The sequence below is a fragment of the Pseudophryne corroboree genome, chromosome 3 (genome assembly GCF_028390025.1).
Source record: "Pseudophryne corroboree isolate aPseCor3 chromosome 3, aPseCor3.hap2, whole genome shotgun sequence".
Lineage (NCBI taxonomy): Eukaryota > Metazoa > Chordata > Amphibia > Anura > Myobatrachidae > Pseudophryne > Pseudophryne corroboree.
Genome location: NC_086446.1, coordinates 331,166,344 through 331,184,202, shown reverse-complemented (window position 1 = coordinate 331,184,202; position 17,859 = coordinate 331,166,344). Strand labels below are relative to the sequence as shown.

The 17,859-nt window shown below is 32.9% G+C and overlaps 8 non-coding genes across 8 annotated transcripts; all 8 read right to left on the bottom strand.

Moving 5' to 3' along the window:
* Positions 1-1,090: 1,090 nt before the first annotated feature.
* Positions 1,091-1,162, bottom strand: TRNAP-AGG (transfer RNA proline (anticodon AGG)). The gene has a single exon. It is a non-coding gene; the product is annotated as a tRNA-Pro (tRNA).
* Positions 1,163-6,381: 5,219 nt separating this feature from the next.
* Positions 6,382-6,453, bottom strand: TRNAP-AGG (transfer RNA proline (anticodon AGG)). The gene has a single exon. It is a non-coding gene; the product is annotated as a tRNA-Pro (tRNA).
* An 851-nt stretch (positions 6,454-7,304) lies between these two features.
* On the bottom strand, positions 7,305-7,376 carry TRNAP-AGG (transfer RNA proline (anticodon AGG)). Its single transcript has one exon. It is a non-coding gene; the product is annotated as a tRNA-Pro (tRNA).
* Positions 7,377-8,223: 847 nt separating this feature from the next.
* On the bottom strand, positions 8,224-8,295 carry TRNAP-AGG (transfer RNA proline (anticodon AGG)). The gene has a single exon. It is a non-coding gene; the product is annotated as a tRNA-Pro (tRNA).
* Positions 8,296-12,829: 4,534 nt separating this feature from the next.
* TRNAP-AGG (transfer RNA proline (anticodon AGG)) lies at positions 12,830-12,901 on the bottom strand. Its single transcript has one exon. It is a non-coding gene; the product is annotated as a tRNA-Pro (tRNA).
* Positions 12,902-13,542: 641 nt separating this feature from the next.
* On the bottom strand, positions 13,543-13,614 carry TRNAP-AGG (transfer RNA proline (anticodon AGG)). Its single transcript has one exon. It is a non-coding gene; the product is annotated as a tRNA-Pro (tRNA).
* Positions 13,615-15,385: 1,771 nt separating this feature from the next.
* Positions 15,386-15,457, bottom strand: TRNAP-AGG (transfer RNA proline (anticodon AGG)). Its single transcript has one exon. It is a non-coding gene; the product is annotated as a tRNA-Pro (tRNA).
* Positions 15,458-16,304: 847 nt separating this feature from the next.
* TRNAP-AGG (transfer RNA proline (anticodon AGG)) lies at positions 16,305-16,376 on the bottom strand. The gene has a single exon. It is a non-coding gene; the product is annotated as a tRNA-Pro (tRNA).
* Positions 16,377-17,859: the final 1,483 nt, after the last annotated feature.

The window sequence follows — 17,859 nt, the reverse complement described above, 5'->3', positions numbered from 1 at the left end:
GACAAAATGGAATCTACAGTATACCCAATATACCACCAAATGGTAGACAGTTTACTAAATATGCATAAGTATATATATTTTTTATGGATTTTCAAAAGCAAAATTCACTTGATGCTTTTGACATCAATCAGTTAATGGAACCATGGGATTTAAAATAAACTGAGAAGATAGGCTCGTCCAGGATTTGAACCCGGGACCTCTCACACCCTAAGCGAGAATCATACCCCTAGACCAACGTGCCAACTGTTCATGCATTTTTCATGTATACTAATGAAATTGGAAGTGAAACTGTTGGAATACATTAGTAAGTATTTTAAAATACTATCAGATAATAGAACTAAGCACTTTTAAAAACCTGAGAAAACAGGCTTATCCAGGATATGAATCTGGGGCCTTTTGCACCCAAAGCAAAAATCATACACCCAGATCAACAAGCCACAAGTTAAATAATTTCTTATTCAGATTTTACCATTTTTAAAGTAAAACTCAAATTATTTAATAAAAAAATGCAATACGCTGGAAAAAAAGATGTTACATTTTAAAAATACCATAACAATTAAAAAATGTATTGGTAGCATAGCTAAAATGTTTCCTTAAGGTAAATTTTTGTCCAAGTATGCATATTTGGAAAGTTCAGTGCCAAGATTTAGGGGTTCCTATAGAGTTTGAACTTTTATGATAGTTGGAACCTAAGACTTGTCTCTTACTGTGTGCAACTTAAGCATACAGACCAAGAAGAAAGAAAAAAAACAAAAACCTGCAATTAATTGTTGACCTTTTTGTTTGTCAAAAAGAGCCTATTGTTTTAAGCCACTCATTGTTTCTTAGAAAAAAGCAAGGTAAGATAAAAACCTGCAATTTCATTTTGACAGTTTTTTATTTGTCAAAATGAGACTTCTTGAAGCCACTGAAGGTTACTTAGACAAAATGGAATCTACAGTATACCCAATATACCACCAAATGGTTGACAGTTTACTAAATATGCATAAGTATATACTTTTTTGATGGATTGGCAAAAGCAAAATTCACTTGATGCTTTTGACATCAATAAGATAATGGAACCATGGGATTTAAAAGAACCTGAGAAGTTGGGCTCGGCCGGGATTTGAACCCGGGACCTCTCGCGCCCTAAGCGAGAATCATACCCCTAGACCAACGAGCCAACTGTTAACGCGTTTTCATGTATACTAATAAAATTGGAAGTGAAAAAATACTATCAGATAATAGAACTAAGCACTTTTAAAGAACCTGAGAAAACAGGCTTATCCAGTATATGAATCTGGGGCCTTTTGCACCCAAAGCAAAAATCATACACCCAGACCAACAAGCCACAAGTTAAATAATTTCTTATTCAGATTTTACCATTTTAAAAGTAAAACTCAAATTATTTAATAGTGTGCAATTTAAGCATACAGACCAAGAAGAAAGAAAAAACAAAAACCTGCAATTAATTGTTGACCTTTTTGTTTGTTAAAAAGAGCCTATTCTTTGAAGCCACTCATTGTTTCTTAGAAAAAAGCAAGGTAAGAGAAAAACCTGTAATTTCATTTTGAAAGTTTTTAATTTGTCAAAATGAGACTTCTTTGAAGCCACTCAAGATTACTTAGACAAAATGGAATCTACAGTATACCCAATATACCACCAAATGGTTGACAGTTTACTAAATATGCATAAGTATATACTTTTTTGATGGATTGGCAAAAGCAAAATTCACTTGATGCTTTTGACATCAATAAGATAATGGAACCATGGGATTTAAAAGAACCTGAGAAGTTGGGCTCGCCCGGGTTTTGAACCCGGGACCTCTCGCGCCCTAAGCGAGAATCATACCCCTACACCAACGAGCCAACTGTTAACGCGTTTTCATGTATACTAATAAAATTGGAAGTGAAACTGTTGGAATACATTAGTAAGTATTTTAAAATACTATCAGATAATAGAACTAAGCACTTTTAAAGAACCTGAGAAAACAGGCTTATCCAGGATATGAATCTGGGGCCTTTTGCACCCAAAGCAAAAATCATACACCCAGACCAACAAGCCACAAGTTAAATAATTTCTTATTCAGATTTTACCATTTTAAAAGTAAAACTCAAATTATTTAATAAAAAAATGCAAAACGCTTGAAAAAAAGATGTTACATTTTAAAAATACCATAACAATTTAAAAATGTATTGGTAGCATAGCTAAAATGTTTCCTTAAGGTAAATTTTTGTCCAAGTATGCATATTTGGAAAGTTCAGTGCCAAGATTTAGGGGTTAATATAGAGTTTGAACTTTTCTGATAGTTGGAACCTAAGACTTGTCTCTTACTGTGTGCAACTTAAGCATACAGACCAAGAAGAAAGAAAAAAAACAAAAACCTGCAATTAATTGTTGACCTTTTTGTTTGTCAAAAAGAGCCTATTCTTTTAAGCCACTCATTGTTTCTTACAAAAAAGCAAGGTAAGAGGAAAAACCTGCAATTTCATTTTGACAGTTTTTTATTTGTCAAAATGAGACTTCTTGAAGCCACTGAAGGTTACTTAGACAAAATGGAATCTACAGTATACCCAATATACCACCAAATGGTTGACAGTTTACTAAATATGCATAAGTATATACTTTTTTAATGGATTGGCGAAAGCAAAATTCACTTGATGCTTTTGACATCAATCAGATAATGGAACCATGGGATTTAAAAGAACCTGAGAAGATGGGCTCGTCCGGGATTTGAACCCGGGAACTTTCGCACCCTTAGCGAGAATCATACCCCTAGACCAACGAGCCAACTGCTAATGCTTTTTCATGTATACTAATAAAATTGGAAGTGAAACTGTTGGAATACATTAGTAAGTATTTTAAAATACTATCAGATAATAGAACTAAGCACTGTTAAAGAACCTGAGAAAACAGGCTTATCCAGGATATGAATCTGGGGCCTTTTGCACCCAAAGCAAAAATCATACACCCAGACCAACAAGCCACAAGTTAAATAATTTCTTATTCAGATTTTACCAATTTTAAAGTAAAACTCAAATTATTTAATAAAAAAATGCAATAAGCTGGAAAAAAAGATGTTACATTTTAAAAATACCATAACAATTTAAAAATGTATTGGTAGCATAGCTAAAATGTTTCCTTAAGGTAAATTTTTGTCCAAGTATGCATATTTGGAAAGTTCAGTGCCAAGATTTAGGGGTTCCTATAGAGTTTGAACTTTTCTGATAGTTGGAACCTAAGACTTGTCTCATACTGTGTGCAACTTAAGCATACAGACCAAGAAGAAAGAAAAAACAAAAACCTGCAATTAATTGTTGACCTTCTTGTTTGTCAAAAAGAGCCTATTCTTTGAAGCCACTCATTGTTTCTTAGAAAAAAGCAAGGTAAGAGTAAAAACCTGCAATTTCATTTTGACAGTTTTTTATTTGTCAAAATGAGACTTCTTGAAGCCACTCAAGGTTACTTAGACAAAATGGAATCTACAGTATACCCAATATACCACCAAATGGTTGACAGTTTACTAAATATGCATAAGTATATACTTTTTTGATGGATTGGCAAAAGCAAAATTCACTTGATGCTTTTGACATCAATAAGATAATGGAACCATGGGATTTAAAAGAACCTGAGAAGATGGGCTCGTCCGGGATTTGAACCCGGGAACTTTCGCACCCTAAGCGAGAATCATACCCCTAGACCAATGAGCCAACTGTTAATGCTTTTTCATGTATACTAATAAAATTGGAAATGAAACTGTTGGAATACATTAGTAAGTATTTTAAAATACTATCAGATAATAGAACTAAGCACTTTTAAAGAACCTGAGAAAACAGGCTTATCCAGGATATGAATCTGGGGCCTTTTGCACCCAAAGCAAAAATCATACACCCAGACCAACAAGCCACAAGTTAAATAATTTCTTATTCAGATTTTACCATTTTTAAAGTAAAACTCAAATTATTTAATAAAAAAATGCAATACGCTGGGAAAAAAAGATGTTACATTTTAAAAATACCATAACAATTAAAAAATGTATTGGTAGCATAGCTAAAATGTTTCCTTAAGGTAAATTTTTGTCCAAGTATGCATATTTGGAAAGTTCAGTGCCAAGATTTAGGGGTTCCTATAGAGTTTGAACTTTTATGATAGTTGGAACCTCTGACTTGTCTCTTACTGTGTGCAACTTAAGCATACAGACCAAGAAGAAAGAAAAAAAAACAAAAACCTGCAATTAATTGTTGACCTTTTTGTTTGTCAAAAAGAGCCTATTCTTTTAAGCCACTCATTGTTTCTTAGAAAAAAGCAAGGTAAGATAAAAACCTGCAATTTCATTTTGACAGTTTTTTATTTGTCAAAATGAGACTTCTTGAAGCCACTGAAGGTTACTTAGACAAAATGGAATCTACAGTATACCCAATATACCACCAAATGGTTGACAGTTTACTAAATATGCATAAGTATATACTTTTTTGATGGATTGGCAAAAGCAAAATTCACTTGATGCTTTTGACATCAATAAGATAATGGAACCATGGGATTTAAAAGAACCTGAGAAGATGGGCTCGTCCTGGATTTGAACCCGGGACCTTTTGCACCCTAAGCGAGAATCATACCCCTAGACCAACGAGCCAACTGTTAACGCTTTTTCATGTATACTAATAAAATTGGAAGTGAAACTGTTGGAATACATTAGTAAGTATTTTAAAATACTATCAGATAATAGAACTAAGCACTTTTAAAGAACCTGAGAAAACAGGCTAATCCAGGATATGTACCTGGGGCCTTTTCCACCCAAAGCAAAAATCATACACCCAGACCAACAAGCCACAAGCTAAATAATTTCTTATTCAGATTTTACCATTTTTAAAGTAAAACTCAAATTATTTAATTAAAAAAATGCAATATGCTGGAAAAAAGATGTTACATTTTAAAAATACCATAACTATTTAAAAATGTATTGGTAGCATAGCTAAAATGTTTCCTTAAGGTAAATTTTTGTCCAAGTATGCATATTTGTAAAGTTCAGTGCCAAGATTTAGGGGTTCCTATAGAGTTTGAACTTTTCTGATAGGTGGAACCTAAGACTTGTCTCATACTGTGTGCAACTTAAGCATACAGACCAAGAAGAAAGAAAAAAACAAAAACCTGCAATTAATTGTTGACCTTTTTGTTTGTCAAAAAGAGCCTATTCTTTGAAGCCACTCATTGTTTCTTAGAAAAAAGCAAGGTAAGAGAAAAACCTGTAATTTCATTTTGACAGTTTTTAATTTGTCAAAATGAGACTTCTTTGAAGCCACTCAAGATTACTTAGACAAAATGGAATCTACAGTATACCCAATATACCACCAAACGGTAGACAGTTTACTAAATATGCATAAGTATATATTTTTGTATGGATTTTCAAAAGCAAAATTCACTTGATGCTTTTGACATCAATCAGATAATGGAACCATAGGATTTAAAAGAAACTGAGAAGATGGACTTGTCCGGGATTTGAACCCGGGACCTCTCGCACCCTAATCAAGAATCATACCCCTAGACCAACAAGCCAACTGTTAATGCTTTTTCATGTACACTAATAAAATTGGAAGTGAAACTGTTGGAATACATTAGTAAGTATTTTAAAATACCATCAGATAATAGAACTAAGCACTGTTAAAGAACCTGAGAAAACAGGCTTATCCAGGATATGAATCTGGGGCCTTTTGCACCCAAAGCAAAAATCATACACCCAAACCAACAAGCCACAAGTTAAATAATTTCTTATTCAGATTTTACCATTTTTAAAGTAAAACTCAAATTATTTAATAAAAAAATGCAATACGCTGGAAAAAAAGATGTTACATTTTAAAAATACCATAACAATTAAAAATGTATTGGTAGCATAGCTAAAATGTTTCCTTAAGGTAAATTTTTGTCCAAGTATGCATATTTGGAAAGTTCAGTGCCAAGATTTAGGGGTTCCTATAGAGTTTGAACTTTTATGATAGTTGGAACCTAAGACTTGTCTCTTACTGTGTGCAACTTAAGCATACAGACCAAGAAGAAAGAAAAAAAACAAAAACCTGCAATTAATTGTTGACCTTTTTGTTTGTCAAAAAGAGCCTAATCTTTTAAGCCACTCATTGTTTCTTAGAAAAAAGCAAGGTAAGAGGAAAAACCTGCAATTTCATTTTGACAGTTTTTTATTTGTCAAAATGAGACTTCTTGAAGCCACTTAAGGTTACTTAGACAAAATGGAATCTACAGTATACCCAATATACCACCAAATGGTTGACAGTTTACTAAATATGCATAAGTATATACTTTTTTGATGGATTGGCAAAAGCAAAATTCACTTGATGCTTTTGACATCAATAAGATAATGGAACCATGGGATTTAAAAGAACCTGAGAAGATGGGCTCATCCAGGATTTGAACCTGGGACCTCTCGCACCCTACGCGAGAATCATACCCCTAGACCAACGAGCCAACTGTTAATGCTTTTTCATGTATACTAATAAAATTGGAAATGAAACTGTTGGAATACATTAGTAAGTATTTTAAAATACTATCAGATAATAGAACTAAGCACTTTTAAAGAACCTGAGAAAACAGGCTTATCCAGGATATGAATCTGGGGCCTTTTGCACCCAAAGCAAAAATCATACACCAAGACCAACAAGCCACAAGTTAAATAATTTCTTATTCAGATTTTACCATTTTTAAAGTAAAACTCAAATTATTTAATAAAAAAATGCAATAGGCTGGAAAAAAAGATGTTACATTTTAAAAATACCATAACAATTTAAAAATGTATTGGTAGCATAGCTAAAATGTTTCCTTAAGGTAAATTTTTGTCCAAGTATGCATATTTGGAAAGTTCAGTGCCAAGATTTAGGGGTTCCTATAGAGTTTGAACTTTTATGATAGTTGGAACCTAAGACTTGTCTCTTACTGTGTGCAACTTAAGCATACAGACCAAGAAGAAAGAAAAAAAACAAAAAACCTGCAATTAATTGTTGACCTTTTTGTTTGTCAAAAAGAGCCTATTCTTTTAAGCCACTCATTGTTTCTTAGAAAAAAGCAAGGTAAGATAAAAAACCTGCAATTTCATTTTGACAGTTTTTTATTTGTCAAAATGAGACTTCTTGAAGCCACTGAAGGTTACTTAGACAAAATGGAATCTACAGTATACCCAATATACCACCAAATGGTTGACAGTTTACTAAATATGCATAAGTATATACTTTTTTGATGGATTGGCAAAAGCAAAATTCACTTGATGCTTTTGACATCAATAAGATAATGGAACCATGGGATTTAAAAGAACCTGAGAAGATGGGCTCGTCCGGGATTTGAACCCGGGACCTCTCACACCCTAAGCGAGAATCAAACCCCTAGACCAACGAGCCAACTGTTAATGCTTTTTCATGTATACTAATAAAATTGGAAGTGAAACTGTTGGAATACATTAGTAAGTATTTTAAAATACTATCAGATAATTGAACTAAGCACTTTTAAAGAACCTGAGAAAACAGGCTTATCCAGGATATGAATCTGGGGCCTTTTGCACCCAAAGCAAAAATCATACACCCAGACCAACAAGCCACAAGTTAAATAATTTCTTATTCAGATTTTACCATTTTTAAAGTAAAACTCAAATTATTTAATAAAAAAATGCAATAGGCTGGAAAAAAAGATGTTACATTTTAAAAATACCATAACAATTTAAAAATGTATTGGTAGCATAGCTAAAATGTTTCCTTAAGGTAAATTTTTGTCCAAGTATGCATATTTGGAAAGTTCAGTGCCAAGATTTAGGGGTTCCTATAGAGTTTGAACTTTTATGATAGTTGGAACCTAAGACTTGTCTCATACTGTGTGCAATTTATGCATACAGACCAAGAAGAAAGAAAAAAACAAAAACCTGCAATTAATTGTTGACCTTTTTGTTTGTCAAAAAGAGCCTATTCTTTGAAGCCACTCATTGTTTCTTAGAAAAAAGCAAGGTAAGAGAAAAACCTGTAATTTCATTTTGACAGTTTTTAATTTGTCAAAATGAGACTTCTTTGAAGCCACTCAAGATTACTTAGACAAAATGGAATCTACAGTATACCCAATATACCACCAAATGGTTGACAGTTTACTAAATATGCATAAGTATATATTTTTTATGGATTTTCAAAAGCAAAATTCACTTGATGCTTTTGACATCAATCAGATAATGGAACCATGGGATTTAAAAGAATCTGAGAAGATGGGCTCGTCCGGGATTTGAACCCGGGACCTCTCGCACCCTAAGCGAGAATCATATTCCTAGACCAACGAGCCAACTGTTCATGCATTTTTTATGTATACTAATGAAATTGGAAGTGATACTGTTGGAATACATTAGTAAGTATTTTAAAATACTATCAGATAATAGAACTAAGCACTTTTAAAGAACCTGAGAAAACAGGCTTATCCAGGATATGAATCTGGGGCCTTTTGCACCCAAAGCAAAAATCATACACCGAGACCAACAAGCCATAAGTTAAATAATTTCTTATTCAGATTTTACCATTTTTAAAGTAAAACTCAAATTATTTAATAAAAAAATGCAATACGCTGGAAAAAAAGATGTTACATTTTAAAAATACCATAACAATTAAAAAATGTATTGGTAGCATAGCTAAAATGTTTCCTTAAGGTACATTTTTGTCCAAGTATGCATATTTGGAAAGTTCAGTGCCAAGATTTAGGGGTTCCTATAGAGTTTGAACTTTTATGATAGTTGGAACCTAAGACTTGTCTCTTATTGTGTGCAACTTAAGCATACAGACCAAGAAGAAAGAAAAAAAAAAAAACCTGCAATTAATTGTTGACCTTTTTGTTTGTCAAAAAGAGCCTAATCTTTTAAGCCACTCATTGTTTCTTAGAAAAAAGCAAGGTAAGAGGAAAAACCTGCAATTTCATTTTGACAGTTTTTTATTTGTCAAAATGAGACTTCTTGAAGCCACTCAAGGTTACTTAGACAAAATGGAATCTACAGTATACCCAATATACCACCAAATGGTTGACAGTTTACTAAATATGCATAAGTATATATTTTTTATGGATTTTCAAAAGCAAAATTCACTTGATGCTTTTGACATCAATCAGATAATGGAACCATGGGATTTAAAAGAATCTGAGAAGATGGGCTCGTCCGGGATTTGAACCCGGGACCTCTCGCACCCTAGGATAGAATCATACCCCTAGACCAACGAGCAAACTGTTAATGCTTTTTCATGTATACTAATAAAATTGGAAGTGAAACTGTTGGAATACATTAGTAAGTATTTTAAAATACTATCAGATAATAGAACTAAGCACTTTTAAAGAACCTGAGAAAACAGGCTTATCCAGGATATGAATCTGGGGCCTTTTGCACCCAAAGCAAAAATCATACACCCAGACCAACAAGCCACAAGTTAAATAATTTCTTATTCAGATTTTACCATTTTTAAAGTAAAACTCAAATTATTTAATAAAAAAATGCAGTAAGCTGGAAAAAAAGATGTTACATTTTAAAAATACCATAACAATTTAAAAATGTATTGGTAGCATAGCTAAAATGTTTCCTTAAGGTACATTTTTGTCCAAGTATGCATATTTGTAAAGTTCAGTGCCAAGATTTAGGAGTTCCTATAGAGTTTGAACTTTTCTGATAGGTGGAACCTAAGACTTGTCTCATACTGTGTGCAACTTAAGCATACAGACCAAGAAGAAAGAAAAAAACAAAAACCTGCAATTAATTGTTGACCTTTTTGTTTGTCAAAAAGAGCCTATTCTTTGAAGCCACTCATTGTTTCTTAGAAAAAAGCAAGGTAAGAGAAAAACCTGTAATTTCATTTTGACAGTTTTTAATTTGTCAAAATGAGACTTCTTTGAAGCCTCTCAAGATTACTTAGACAAAATGGAATCTACAGTATACCCAATATACCACCAAACGGTAGACAGTTTACTAAATATGCATAAGTATATATTTTTGTATGGATTTTCAAAAGCAAAATTCACTTGATGCTTTTGACATCAATAAGATAATGGAACCATGGGATTTAAAAGAACCTGAGAAGATGGGCTCGTCCTGAATTTGAACCCGGGACCTCTCGCACCCTAAGCGAGAATCATACCCCTAGACCAACGAGCCAACTGTTAACGCTTTTTCATGTATACTAATAAAATTGGAAGTGAAACTGTTGGAATACATTAGTAAGTATTTTAAAATACTATCAGATAATAGAACTAAGCACTGTTAAAGAACCTGAGAAAACAGGCTTATCCAGGATATGAATCTGGGGCCTTTTGCACCCAAAGGAAAAATCATACACCCAAACCAACAAGCCACAAGTTAAATAATTTCTTATTCAGATTTTACCATTTTTAAAGTAAAACTCAAATTATTTAATAAAAAAATGCAATACGCTGGAAAAAAAGATGTTACATTTTAAAAATACCATAACAATTAAAAATGTATTGGTAGCATAGCTAAAATGTTTCCTTAAGGAAAATTTTTGTCCAAGTATGCATATTTGGAAAGTTCAGTGCCAAGATTTAGGGGTTCCTATAGAGTTTGAACTTTTATGATAGTTGGAACCTAAGACTTGTCTCTTACTGTGTGCAACTTAAGCATACAGACCAAGAAGAAAGAAAAAAAACAAAAACCTGCAATTAATTGTTGACCTTTTTGTTTGTCAAAAAGAGCCTATACTTTGAAGCCACTCATTGTTTCTTAGAAAAAAGCAAGGTAAGAGAAAAACCTGTAATTTCATTTTGACAGTTTTTAATTTGTCTAAATGAGACTTCTTTGAAGCCACTCAAGATTACTTTGACAAAATGGAATCTACAGTATACCCAATATACCACCAAATGGTTGACAGTTTACTAAATATGCATAAGTATATACTTTTTTGATGGATTGGCATAAGCAAAATTCACTTGATGCTTTTGACATCAATAAGATAATGGAACCATGGGATTTAAAAGAACCTGAGAAGATGGGCTCGTCCGGGATTTGAACCCGGGACCTCTCGCACCCTAAGCGAGAATCATACCCCTAGACCAATGTGCCAACTGTTCATGCATTTTTCATGTATACTAATGAAATTGGAAGTGAAACTGTTGGAATACATTAGTAAGTATTTTAAAATACTATCAGATAATAGAACTAAGCACTTTTAAAGAACCTGAGAAAACAGGCTTATCCAGGATATGAATCTGGGGCCTTTTGCACCCAAAGCAAAAATCATACACCCAGACCAACAAGCCACAAGTTAAATAATTTCTTATTCAGATTTTACCATTTTTAAAGTAAAACTCAAATTATTTAATAAAAAAATGCAATACGCTGGAAAAAAAGATGTTACATTTTAAAAATACCATAACAATTAAAAATGTATTGGTAGCATAGCTAAAATGTTTCCTTAAGGTAAATTTTTGTCCAAGTATGCATATTTGGAAAGTTCAGTGCCAAGATTTAGGGGTTCCTATAGAGTTTGAACTTTTATGATAGTTGGAACCTAAGACTTGTCTCTTACTGTGTGCAACTTAAGCATACAGACCAAGAAGAAAGAAAAAAAACAAAAACCTGCAATTAATTGTTGACCTTTTTGTTTGTCAAAAAGAGCCTATACTTTGAAGCCACTCATTGTTTCTTAGAAAAAAGCAAGGTAAGAGAAAAACCTGTAATTTCATTTTGACAGTTTTTAATTTGTCTAAATGAGACTTCTTTGAAGCCACTCAAGATTACTTTGACAAAATGGAATCTACAGTATACCCAATATACCACCAAATGGTTGACAGTTTACTAAATATGCATAAGTATATACTTTTTTGATGGATTGGCATAAGCAAAATTCACTTGATGCTTTTGACATCAATAAGATAATGGAACCATGGGATTTAAAAGAACCTGAGAAGATGGGCTCGTCCGGGATTTGAACCCGGGACCTCTCGCACCCTAAGCGAGAATCATACCCCTAGACCAATGTGCCAACTGTTCATGCATTTTTCATGTATACTAATGAAATTGGAAGTGAAACTGTTGGAATACATTAGTAAGTATTTTAAAATACTATCAGATAATAGAACTAAGCACTTTTAAAGAACCTGAGAAAACAGGCTTATCCAGGATATGAATCTGGGGCCTTTTGCACCCAAAGCAAAAATCATACACCCAGACCAACAAGCCACAAGTTAAATAATTTCTTATTCAGATGTTACCATTTTTAAAGTAAAACTCAAATTATTTAATAAAAAAAATGCAATACGCTGGAAAAAAAGATGTTACATTTTAAAAATACCATAACAATTAAAAAATGTATTGGTAGCATAGCTAAAATGTTTCCTTAAGGTAAATTTTTGTCCAAGTATGCATATTTGGAAAGTTCAGTGCCAAGATTTAGGGGTTCCTATAGAGTTTGAACTTTTATGATAGTTGGAACCAAAGACTTGTCTCTTACTGTGTGCAACTTAAGCATACAGACCAAGAAGAAAGAAAAAAAACAAAAACCTGCAATTAATTGTTGACCTTTTTGTTTGTCAAAAAGAGCCTATTCTTTTATGCCACTCATTGTTTCTTAGAAAAAAGCAAGGTAAGATAAAAACCTGCAATTTCATTTTGACAGTTTTTTATTTGTCAAAATGAGACTTCTTGAAGCCACTGAAGGTTACTTAGACAAAATGGAATCTACAGTATACCCAATATACCACCAAATGGTTGACAGTTTACTAAATATGCATAAGTATATACTTTTTTGATGGATTGGCAAAAGCAAAATTCACTTGATGCTTTTGACATCAATAAGATAATGGAACCATTGGATTTAAAAGAACCTGAGAAGATGGGCTCGTCCGGGATTTGAACCCGGGACCTCTCGCACCCTAAGCGAGAATCATACCCCTAGAACAACGAGCCAACTGTTAACGCGTTTTCATGTATACTAATAAAATTGGAAGTGAAACTGTTGGAATACATTAGTAAGTATTTTAAAATACTATCAGATAATAGAACTAAGCACTTTTAAAGAACCTGAGAAAACAGGCTTATCCAGGATATGAATCTGGGGCCTTTTGCACCCAAAGCAAAAATCATACACCCAGACCAACAAGCCACAAGCTAAATAATTTCTTATTCAGATTTTACCATTTTAAAAGTAAAACTCAAATTATTTAATAGTGTGCAACTTAAGCATACAGACCAAGAAGAAAGAAAAAACAAAAACCTGCAATTAATTGTTGACCTTTTTGTTTGTAAAAAAGAGCCTATTCTTTGAAGCCACTCATTGTTTCTTAGAAAAAAGCAAGGTAAGAGAAAAACCTGTAATTTCATTTTGAAAGTTTTTAATTTGTCAAAATGAGACTTCTTTGAAGCCACTCAAGATTACTTAGACAAAATGGAATCTACAGTATACCCAATATACCACCAAATGGTTGACAGTTTACTAAATATGCATAAGTATATACTTTTTTGATGGATTGGCAAAAGCAAAATTCACTTGATGCTTTTGACATCAATAAGACAATGGAACCATGGGATTTAAAAGAACCTGAGAAGTTGGGCTCGTCCGGGATTTGAACCCGGGACCTCTCGCGCCCTAAGCGAGAATCATACCCCTAGACCAACGAGCCAACTGTTAACGCGTTTTCATGTATACTAATAAAATTGGAAGTGAAACTGTTGGAATACATTAGTAAGTATTTTAAAATACTATCAGATAATAGAACTAAGCACTTTTAAAGAACCTGAGAAAACAGGCTTATCCAGGATATGAATCTGGGGCCTTTTGCACCCAAAGCAAAAATCATACACCCAGACCAACAAGCCACAAGTTAAATAATTTCTTATTCAGATTTTACCATTTTAAAAGTAAAACTCAAATTATTTAATAAAAAAATGCAAAACGCTTGAAAAAAAGATGTTACATTTTAAAAATACCATAACAATTTAAAAATGTATTGGTAGCATAGCTAAAATGTTTCCTTAAGGTAAATTTTTGTCCAAGTATGCATATTTGGAAAGTTCAGTGCCAAGATTTAGGGGTTAATATAGAGTTTGAACTTTTCTGATAGTTGGAACCTAAGACTTGTCTCTTACTGTGTGCAACTTAAGCATACAGACCAAGAAGAAAGAAAAAAAACAAAAACCTGCAATTAATTGTTGACCTTTTTGTTTGTCAAAAAGAGCCTATTCTTTTAAGCCACTCATTGTTTCTTACAAAAAAGCAAGGTAAGAGGAAAAACCTGCAATTTCATTTTGACAGTTTTTTATTTGTCAAAATGAGACTTCTTGAAGCCACTGAAGGTTACTTAGACAAAATGGAATCTACAGTATACCCAATATACCACCAAATGGTTGACAGTTTACTAAATATGCATAAGTATATACTTTTTTGATGGATTGGCGAAAGCAAAATTCACTTGATGCTTTTGACATCAATCAGATAATGGAACCATGGGATTTAAAAGAACCTGAGAAGATGGGCTCGTCCGGGATTTGAACCCGGGAACTTTCGCACCCTTAGCGAGAATCATACCCCTAGACCAACGAGCCAACTGCTAATTCTTTTTCATGTATACTAATAAAATTGGAAGTGAAACTGTTGGAATACATTAGTAAGTATTTTAAAATACTATCAGATAATAGAACTAAGCACTGTTAAAGAACCTGAGAAAACAGGCTTATCCAGGATATGAATCTGGGGCCTTTTGCACCCAAAGCAAAAATCATACACCCAAACCAACAAGCCACAAGTTAAATAATTTCTTATTCAGATTTTACCATTTTTAAAGTAAAACTCAAATTATTTAATAAAAAAATGCAATACGCTGGAAAAAAAGATGTTACATTTTAAAAATACCATAACAATTAAAAAATGAATTGGTAGCATAGCTAAAATGTTTCCTTAAGGTAAATTTCTGTCCAAGTATGCATATTTGGAAAGTTCAGTGCCAAGATTTAGGGGTTCCTATAGAGTTTGAACTTTTATGATAGTTGGAACCTAAGACTTGTCTCTTACTGTGTGCAATTTAAGCATACAGACCAAGAAGAAAGAAAAAAAACAAAAACCTGCAATTAATTGTTGACCTTTTTGTTTGTCAAAAAGAGCCTATTCTTTTAAGCCACTCATTGTTTCTTAGAAAAAAGCAAGGTAAGATAAAAACCTGCAATTTCATTTTGACAGTTTTTTATTTGTCAAAATTAGACTTCTTGAAGCCACTGAAGGTTACTTAGACAAAATGGAATCTACAGTATACCCAATATACCACCAAATGGTTGACAGTTTACTAAATATGCATAAGTATATACTTTTTTGATGGATTGGCAAAAGCAAAATTCACTTGATGCTTTTGACATCAATAAGATAATGGAACCATGGGATTTAAAAGAACCTGAGAAGATGGGCTCGTCCGGGATTTGAACCCAGGACCTCTCGCACCCTAAGCGAGAATCATACCCCTAGACCAACGAGCCAACTGTTAATGCTTTTTCATGTATACTAATAAAATTGGAAGTGAAACTGTTGGAATACATTAGTAAGTATTTTAAAATACTATCAGATAATAGAACTAAGCACTTTTAAAGAACCTGAGAAAACAGGCATATCCAGGATATGAATCTGGGGCCTTTTGCACCCAAAGCAAAAATCATACACCCAGACCAACAAGCCACAAGTTAAATAATTTCTTATTCAGATTTTACCATTTTTAAAGTAAAACTCAAATTATTTAATAAAAAAATGCAATAAGCTGGAAAAAAAGATGTTACATTTTAAAAATACCATAACAATTTAAAAATGTATTGGTAGCATAGCTAAAATGTTTCCTTAAGGTAAATTTTTGTCCAAGTATGCATATTTGGAAAGTTCAGTGCCAAGATTTAGGGGTTCCTATAGAGTTTGAACTTTTCTGATAGTTGGAACCTAAGACTTGTCTCATACTGTGTGCCACTTAAGCATACAGACCAAGAAGAAAGAAAAAACAAAAACCTGCAATTAATTGTTGACCTTCTTGTTTGTCAAAAAGAGCCTATTCTTTGAAGCCACTCATTGTTTCTTAGAAAAAAGCAAGGTAAGAGAAAAACCTGTAATTTCATTTTGACAGTTTTTAATTTGTCAAAATGAGACTTCTTTGAAGCCACTCAAGATTACTTAGACAAAATGGAATCTACAGTATACCCAATATACCACCAAACGGTAGACAGTTTACTAAATATGCATAAGTATATATTTTTGTATGGATTTTCAAAAGCAAAATTCACTTGATGCTTTTGACATCAATCAGATAATGGAACCATGGGATTTAAAAGAACCTGAGAAGATGGACTCGTCCGGGATTTGAACCCGGGACCTCTCGCACCCTAATCAAGAATCATACCCCTAGACCAACGAGCCAACTGTTAATGCTTTTTCATGTACACTAATAAAATTGGAAGTGAAACTGTTGGAATACATTAGTAAGTATTTTAAAATACTATCAGATAATAGAACTAAGCACTTTTAAAGAACCTGAGAAAACAGGCTTATCCAGGATATGAATCTGGGGCCATTTGCACCCAAAGCAAAAATCATACACCGAGACCAACAAGCCATAAGTTAAATAATTTCTTATTCAGATTTTACCATTTTTAAAGTAAAACTCAAATTATTTAATAAAAAAATGCAATACGCTGGAAAAAAAGATGTTACATTTTAAAAATACCATAACAATTAAAAAATGTATTGGTAGCATAGCTAAAATGTTTCCTTAAGGTACATTTTTGTCCAAGTATGCATATTTGGAAAGTTCAGTGCCAAGATTTAGGGGTTCCTATAGAGTTTGAACTTTTATGATAGTTGGAACCTAAGACTTGTCTCTTACTGTGTGCAACTTAAGCATACAGACCAAGAAGAAAGAAAAAAAACAAAAACCTGCAATTAATTGTTGACCTTTTTGTTTGTCAAAAAGAGCCTAATCTTTTAAGCCACTCATTGTTTCTTAGAAAAAAGCAAGGTAAGAGGAAAAACCTGCAATTTCATTTTGACAGTTTTTTATTTGTCAAAATGAGACTTCTTGAAGCCACTCAAGGTTACTTAGACAAAATGGAATCTACAGTATACCCAATATACCACCAAATGGTTGACAGTTTACTAAATATGCATAAGTATATACTTTTTTGATGGATTGGCAAAAGCAAAATTCACTTGATGCTTTTGACATCAATAAGATAATGGAACCATGGGATTTAAAAGAACCTGAGAAGATGGGCTCGTCCAGGATTTGAACCCGGGACCTCTCGCACCCTAGGATAGAATCATACCCCTAGACCAACGAGCCAACTGTTAACGCTTTTTCATGTATACTAATAAAATTGGAAGTGAAACTGTTGGAATACATTAGTAAGTATTTTAAAATACTATCAGATAATAGAACTAAGCACTTTTAAAGAACCTGAGAAAACAGGCTTATCCAGGATATGAATCTGGGGCCTTTTGCACCCAAAGCAAAAATCATACACCCAGACCAACAAGCCACAAGTTAAATAATTTCTTATTCAGATTTTACCATTTTTAAAGTAAAACTCAAATTATTTAATAAAAAAATGCAATAGGCTGGAAAAAAAGATGTTACATTTTAAAAATACCATAACAATTTAAAAATGTATTGGTAGCATAGCTAAAATGTTTCCTTAAGGTAAATTTTTGTCCAAGTATGCATATTTGGAAAGTTCAGTGCCAAGATTTAGGGGTTCCTATAGAGTTTGAACTTTTCTGATAGTTGGAACCTAAGACTTGTCTCATACTGTGTGCAACTTATGCATACAGACCAAGAAGAAAGAAAAAAACAAAAACCTGCAATTAATTGTTGACTTTTTTGTTTGTCAAAAAGAGCCTATTC